Source organism: Thunnus thynnus, chromosome 1 (assembly GCF_963924715.1).
Source record: "Thunnus thynnus chromosome 1, fThuThy2.1, whole genome shotgun sequence".
Taxonomy (NCBI): Eukaryota; Metazoa; Chordata; class Actinopteri; order Scombriformes; family Scombridae; genus Thunnus; species Thunnus thynnus.
Window position 1 is genome coordinate 5,193,580 of NC_089517.1, and position 7,824 is coordinate 5,201,403.

The window sequence follows — 7,824 nt, forward strand, 5'->3', positions numbered from 1 at the left end:
GTGGACGAGGACCTGCTCCCTCTGTAGATATAAAGGACTCATTCTAATGTAATAAAAACATAATGATTGTTATTTTCAGGTGATTAAACATACTTAAGAATATTATATTCCATTTCTGCCAATCCTGCACACTTGTCCTTTACGAGTAGGCTTAAAACTTTCCTTTTCGATAAAGCTTATGTTAGGGCCGACCAGGCTCACCTTGGACCTCAGACTGCCGGGGGACTTCCCATGATGCACTGAGCTCCTCTCACCTCCTCCTCCTCCTCTCCATCTGTACACATTCATTAACGCATGTTACTAACTCGGCATCTTCTCTCTCCCGTAGTTTTGTGCCTTCTCATCTCTTTCCTCCTGTCGGCTCTGCAGGTATTTCTGCCTCCAGACCTGTAGAATCTGGATCTATGATTGCAAACCACCTGCTGCCTCTGTGATCCTGCTCAACACCCACTGCTACAATTATTATTATTATTACTATACATTTCTATGTGGAACTTATATTCTGCTAGGCTCTCTTTCCTCCTGCTCTCTCTCCCCCCCCCCCCTTCTTCTTCTTCTTTCTCTCTCAACCCAACCGGTTGAGGCAGATGGCCGCCCACCCAGAGCTCGGTTCTGCTCAAGGTTTCTTGCCGTTAAAAGGGAGTTTTTCCTTGCTGCTGTCACCAAGTGCTGCTCATGGGGGAACGTTGGGTCTCTGTAAAACATATTGTAAAGAGGGAACTTCTATATAAATAAAATTGACTTGACTTGGTGGTAAATGGACTCAGTCTGCTTCTTGAATGCAACAAAACTTATGACAATGAACAAACTAGTATAACATCACCCAAACCAAATGACGATTAGCCCTGCGGTCCTGTCAACTAACATTTGCAGTTTACGTTAGCATACAAACACACTGTTAAATCCATTCCTTACAAATCAGCCCTTGAGTTTTTGGATTTGGAAAGCACCTCACAGGGAGCAGAAGTCCTGGTGTCATATCCAGCCAAGCCTTCTGTCAAACCAAGATGGTCAAGGGCTTGTGGGAAACGGGGTGTGTTAAAGGGTGCTAAACAACTAAATATGGACTAAACAACAGTATTAAACCATTTTTAAAACAAATACCATCCTTGTTTAAACCTATGGAGTGAATAATGTCAATTGTCAGTGGGATTTCAGAGGATAAGGCTGACAATTTTCTATATTTTTTCTGTATTTTTTTCTATATTTTTCATCACATTTTGCACAAACTGTTCAACACCCACATGTAGCAATGAACCTGACACTGGATAACCTGGATAAAAATAATAAGAATAAAACTATGACAGTAATGACACTTTATTGTTTATTCAGCCAAACTCATGGACTCAAAACTTCAAAGAGCAAATATTTTTATACTTCTGAAAAACTAATCTTAGCTCTCGAATTTGGTATCAACTGAGGGCAGAAATGCTTTTTTATTCCAGGTCTAGTTTTCACCCCACAACGTTATAATCAGACATCACATGCAGCAAACAGCTGACAAGTTTTCTAACAACTGTTACTTTTGATCTCAGTGTAAAGGTGTTTGTGCCACGGCTGCTCCTGTGGCATGAATATCATTAGAATAAAGTCAGCAGCAATTAGCTTTTCACACATTGTCACAGAGCCTCAGGAGGAAAAAGAGAAGAAGAATAGCACACGAGTTTAAAAATCACAGCGCAGATGTTTAACTCGCCCTAAATCCCTTCAGGCAGAAGATACATAAAGACATAAGGGAAGATCACTGTGAGGTATCATCCCTCGAATGTGAGCTGCTCTTCTTCTCCTCCTCTTGAACTCAGTGATTAAATGAGAGCAGGGAGGTAAACTGAATGGAGTCAGCTCTTTCCTCTGAAGCACATATTAGTCATCCTGAGATAAAGCTACAGCTAAGACTTCCTGGCAAAAAGTTGCTTGTTATCACAGTAAACAGCATGTGAGCATGTGATTACAGGCCTGACTCAGAGATGAGATAAGTGTTCGCCGTTTTAAGAAATCGGACCAAAAAGTTGTGTTCAGAACAACATTTAGGAGAGATACAGTAAAGATCTAATTTGATAAAGATTTGTAACATCCTCATGGTGAAATGTACTCAAAGATAAAAAGCGTGAGGTTTTGGTCTTGTTGCTACATCTCATCATGGATGTGCACAATGACTAAAAGCCGGAGCTTGAACAACCCGATCGCCAGAACAAAACGTCAGCATTGTACGTTTCTGCAAAACACAGATACGTTAAATGTCTATGTTTCAATGTCGGCCGTTATCCGTTGAATAATGATGTTTTATGATGTGACAACGCTGTGGTTAAGGTCTGGTTAGGTTTAGGCACAAAAACCACTTGGTTAGGGAGAGATCATGGTTTGGGTTAAAATAAAATAAAAAATAGAATAAAAACGGCTGCAAATGTCCCGACGTCTCACTAAAAACACCTGGTTTTCTCGCCAGGAAAACAGGAAGTGGGCATTGGTTTCTGACAACAAACTTCCAAATCATCCACCAACCCTTCCTCCTCCTAATAAGAACGTCAGCTCAGGTAGATGTCATGTGAACTACGTCACTTCAGAAATGTTGATATGATACATATTACACGTATCTGTGGTTTGCAGAATCGTACAATACCAACGTTTTATTCTGGCAGGTCGGGCCTGAAACAAACTATGGAATCAAATAATGGTCATTAATATTTTGGGCTTATGAAATTGTTTGTGAATATGTAATAAAGTTTTGCAGCTGTAGAAATATTTTGTGCTTGTGTGAGAAAGTTTCATGTGCACAGATATAATTTGCAAATGTATAAAAAGTTTTTGTAGCTGTAGAAATATTTTCTGTTTGTGTTCAAATTTGTGCAGGAATTTTTTCAACAGTGAGGTTTCACAAAGTCTGAGAGAGACAGAAAAACAAATTTCCTTCCTTTGTGTGCGACACTGAAGTTACAAGCTGCAAACTGAAAGTTATGAGTTACGAATTTTGATCCTGTTTTTATAACTGAATCTGATTGGTCAATCAACGCAGAGTCAATCTGTCCAATCAGAAGGCAGATGGTTCCGTTGCGTTCGTCTCCCTGCAGGTCCTGAATTTTCGGACTTTCCTGCGACCTCGGTGGGTTTAATTGGACTTGAGGATGCTTTAGATAATAATGGTAAAAAACAGAACTTTATTACACATTCACAAACTGTTTCACAAGCTCAAAATATTAATGATGTTATTTGTTTCCATAGTTAAGGGCCAATATAATCCTTCAGAGGCAGAATACAGCTGTCTGGAACAGTTGAGCCGACATTCACACCAGACTTCACACAGCGCTGCTCTGCAGAGGTGAGAAAGAAGCCAGAGGTTCATCTTCTCTCTGTAGCTCTCCTTTTCACTCTTCACACTTCAACTATTTCTGTCACTTTTATTTGTGAACAACAAAGTGCGACACTAACACCACGTTTCCTTTAAGCCGGCTAAATGCCGTTTTCGAGCAAAGACGACACGCGTCCGCAGCAGGAGTTTCAGCTTGTTTCTGAAAATACTCCTCCTACTGAGCATGTGCAGAGGACAGACGAGCAAGTCAGCCACAGAAAACCAGTGAAGAAGAAATGATGTACTGTTTCCATTTTCGCTGTAGCTTCCTGACATTTTGTTTATTGCAAGCAGATTAAAACAATTTCAGTGAGAGAAATGTGGAGGATAGTTACGTTAAACCCTAAACAAGCTGTCAAAGTAGACAATAAAGAGAACAACACTTGCATGAAACCATCCGCCATCGTTTTTATTGTTGTTCTGTTTCTTCTTCTTCCTCTTCCAATGAAATGCAATGATTTACACACTCTGGAAAGCTCCATTTTCGGGGGAGAAAAACACCATTTTAGCCTGGACAAAAGGCCAAAACAGAGAGAAAAAGATGCGTTTACGAATGAAGCCGTCTTAGTGCAGACATGGTCTAAGAATGTCTTACAGGAGAGACTGTCTGAAAACACGCCGTTAGTTCTGTATTAAAACGAAAACCCTCTTCTATGAAAGTTGGCTTTTACTGCACCTTTGAGTGTTGCGTTCAAAACAACTATAAACACATTTGATTTCCGATGTGGTCGGTCAGCATGTTGTATGATCCGGTTCTGATCGACCATAAACCAACTCTCTTATTCTACAGCTAGTAATCAGACTGGATTTATTTACTATCATTGTTTAGTCTGACGTTGGGTCCGATACAGGAACATGCTGGGATTATTATCCTCTTTTACTTTTTTCTGAGATTTGCTTGTACAGGTTTTCTGAGTCAGATTCACCAAACTCTCTTAACTGCACAAAATTGTTCATTTTAACTTGATGAATTACACCTGTTCACGAGTAGGTGTCCGTTAATGAGATGTAATTATAATAGCATAATTAACGCCAACCCTTAACTGCTATGAACAGTAGTTGATATAACACTGTCTGTGCAACAGAAGAGGCTTTCTGTGCTGAAACTTTGCAAATAAAATATACAGAGTATTTTTTTTTTAAAACTTTGAAACCCCTTAGAAAGCCATGATGATGAGAATACGGTGAACAGGTTAATCATTTGGCATCAAGCTTATTTTAATCATACATACATCATTTAGCTCCAAATTTGTTCAGATGAAAGCAATATGATTCTCAAATGTTTTTACCCTGTTAAGGAAGGTTAGGGAGTGTTCATGACTTGTACGACAGGTCTGGATCACTCACACAGAAAAAATTAATATGACAAAATTGGTGAATGTGACAAGTTAACTTAAAGGTATAATGTGTAACTTTTCTGCATTAAAAATGTCTAAAAACGAGTGGGCCAAAGTTGTATATTTTGTTGAGTTGTGTGCTCACATTATCCCAAATGTTTCCAACAATTTTCAATCCCAGAGAAATCTGTCATTTTAATCAAGGTCTGTTTCAATGGTGTCATACCCCCTTTACACATGCATCAGCATCATGGCTGTCCGCCAGAAACTGTTGTAACTTGACTTTTTATTCAGTTTTAAGCCACATTTTTATGATAAACCTTTTAGATTTTGGTCGTTTTTAACTGTATCTTTTAACTGGATGAAGGATTTTAGTCATCAGACGTCTGGATCTTAAGTTATCAGAGAAACAAGCTGAGCTAACGCTAGCAGCCCCTCGGCTAGCAGCCCCTCGGCTAGCAGCCCCTCGGCTAGCAGCCCCTCGGCTAGCAGCCCCTCGGCTAGCAGCCCCTCGGCTAGCAGCCCCTCCGGACATCCTGTGTCTGCTGAACAGCGTCGGAGAAACATTAATCATTAATGTAAAACTGCTTTATTCAGTGTTTTATGTGTCCAACCTCATTAAACTCCGTCTTTTGTTGTTCTTTTGAATGAAAGTGGCAGAAAATTACATATTTTGCGTTTATATCTCTCGTCCATGAATGAATCTGTTCTTGCTTGAGACCCAGTGTGTCCATATTAGCCAGTCTCTGTTGTGGGATGTGGGTTATTTTGCCGTAACCGAGCAACTGGTCAGAAACAACTGATGTATCCGTCCTCTGTATCTCTGTTTCTGCTGAATCAGTTTTTTATCTAAGTCTAATTATATATTTCCTGTACACTGTGGCCTTCACACAAACAGATACTGTATCTTCTGATCACTTATGCAAACACAGAGTAGAAACACCATTTGTGTGGTTGTTTTTACATACATACAGTACACACGTATGTCAGAGATATGTGGAGAAGGAGGAGAGAGGCATCTCAAGGATTAAAATTGACCAGTGAACTTGTGCAGATGAGGGAGATGGATAGAAGGAAAGATGAAAAGTATTGTACCTTCCCACCCTTGATAGAACTTTTAAAATAAAGCATAAGCTCTTTGATCATGTTATCATTTTCCCACCAAAATGTCAGCAAAATCTGTTCTTTGACATATCTTCATAACAAAAACAACAGAATACAGTAGATAACAGGATAAATCACTGAGCCTGGGTTGATTTTTCCCTCTTTTATGTTTTTTAGCAGAGATATAACTTATCTCAAATAAAAGGCAGTGACATTTTATACCTGCATGGCGAATAAATGTTCACATGGTGGTGAAAATGTGACGAAAAAGACTTAAATTGTCCGTAACACCCGGTGAGATTTTCTTTCACCTTAAACTCGGCTGGATCCTCTTTAAGTGCTTCTCTGCCACTTGACCACAGCTTTTATAGGTCAGTCTGTCCTTAAATGAGCCTCTGATGGCTTTGTAACCCTGCAGGTAGTCTCACACACACTCACACACACACACTCACACACACACACACATAAATGAAAGATAAGCCCTTGATAGAGCGGTAAGAGTGAATGGCAGCTCCCTCGGATTTCACCGCGGTGTTTTAAGAAAAGGTGGGAGCTCCTCGTTCCATCTGGTACTTTTTGGAACAGGATTAAAAAATTCATAAGAAGACAGGAGTGCTTTGAGATGTTGCTGATTGATGGGATAAGGCTAATTACTGAGGGACAGTGTGTGTATGTATGTGTGTATGTGTGTGTGTGTGTGTGTGTGTGTTTGCTTCCCAACCTAAAAGAGGAGTAAAAGAGTGATGCAACCTGACCATCTAATGAAGATTATTGATGCAGAGTGGCTGCAAAGAGAGAAGAGATGAGGATAAATAAAGAGAAATAGACAAAAAGTGATGGATGAAGACATAAAAAACATAAAGACAGAGATGTATACAAGCAGAAAAAGTCAAAAATAAAGACAAGAGCCATGTTAGAGGTAGATAAAGACACAAACAAGAGATTTATAAATGTTAATTAAATACAGAAGGCAGCACAAGACGACTACATCACCTCTCGTCGCTGAACATTGAACTCTTGACATTTCACATTTTCGCTGCTTATCTTTCCTCCTCCGGACGCCTGTAGCACCGTGACACCGTTATTTTGCCAAAAAGTGTTTTAGCAGCAGCAGCAGCGTCGACTTGGAGCTCGCCGCATGACGAAACCCGTCCAAGCTCACTTTCACAAGGTTTAAAAAAAGAAACCATCATTTATTTATGACTTCAATTTTATGACTCAGCCTTTATTTTAGAACTTAGTTCTGTTGTATAGACGGCAGGTTTGGATTTATGAGACTATCCAACTATCCAACCACCTGGAGATAAACTACCACCCACATATAATCTGACACCCTATAATTTGTCAGATTATGGGAAATAGAGCTCCTCCATAGAATTATATATATATATGATGATATATCAATTATATTAATACAACTGGATAATGTTTAATAATTATTTATATTGTGTGAGATCACTTTCTATGGCAATTTTACTGAAACTGACTCAACAAACAAACAACTTCAGTAGTCATATCAGCAAAAACTGAACTAATAAGAAAAGTAAATATTATTTATTGCAGTTCAGTTTGCATTACATCACCTTGTATAATATTAAAATTCAAACTGGACAGTGCAGCAATAAATACAGAATCAAACATTCATTTTTAGCAGCTTTTCTTCTTTCATTAAATTATTGTGTAAGAAAGAAGTTCTGTAAGTGAAGTCAAAGCTAATCACACAAACTCAGCAGGTGGACTCTGGTTCAGATAACATTTATAACAGTTTAATCCGGACGGGGAACAAAATTTCACTGCGACTCGACCTGAACTGCTTTTGAGTGACACATCGCTGTCACATGACCTCACCTGTCTTCATTCAGCCGCCTGCTAGTCGCCACAGATAGCAAGGTTGTTGTCAGCTGTAGGAGCTTTATCTGCTTTATCAAAGCTAGCAATTACAAAAAGAGAAAGGTTGACAGTTAAAACAGTGCAGTGAAGTATTAGTCGACTGAGAAATATGTGTTAATTTGAAGAGGGTGGTGTGAAACACGACTA

At 39.2% G+C, this 7,824-nt stretch overlaps 1 long non-coding RNA gene across 1 annotated transcript; it reads left to right on the forward strand.

Moving 5' to 3' along the window:
- The first annotated feature begins 2,896 nt into the window (after positions 1-2,896).
- Positions 2,897-3,840, forward strand: LOC137189112 (uncharacterized). Its single transcript, XR_010929588.1, has 3 exons — positions 2,897-3,140; positions 3,220-3,316; positions 3,444-3,840. It is a non-coding gene; the product is annotated as an uncharacterized lncRNA (long non-coding RNA).
- The last annotated feature ends 3,984 nt before the right edge of the window (positions 3,841-7,824 follow it).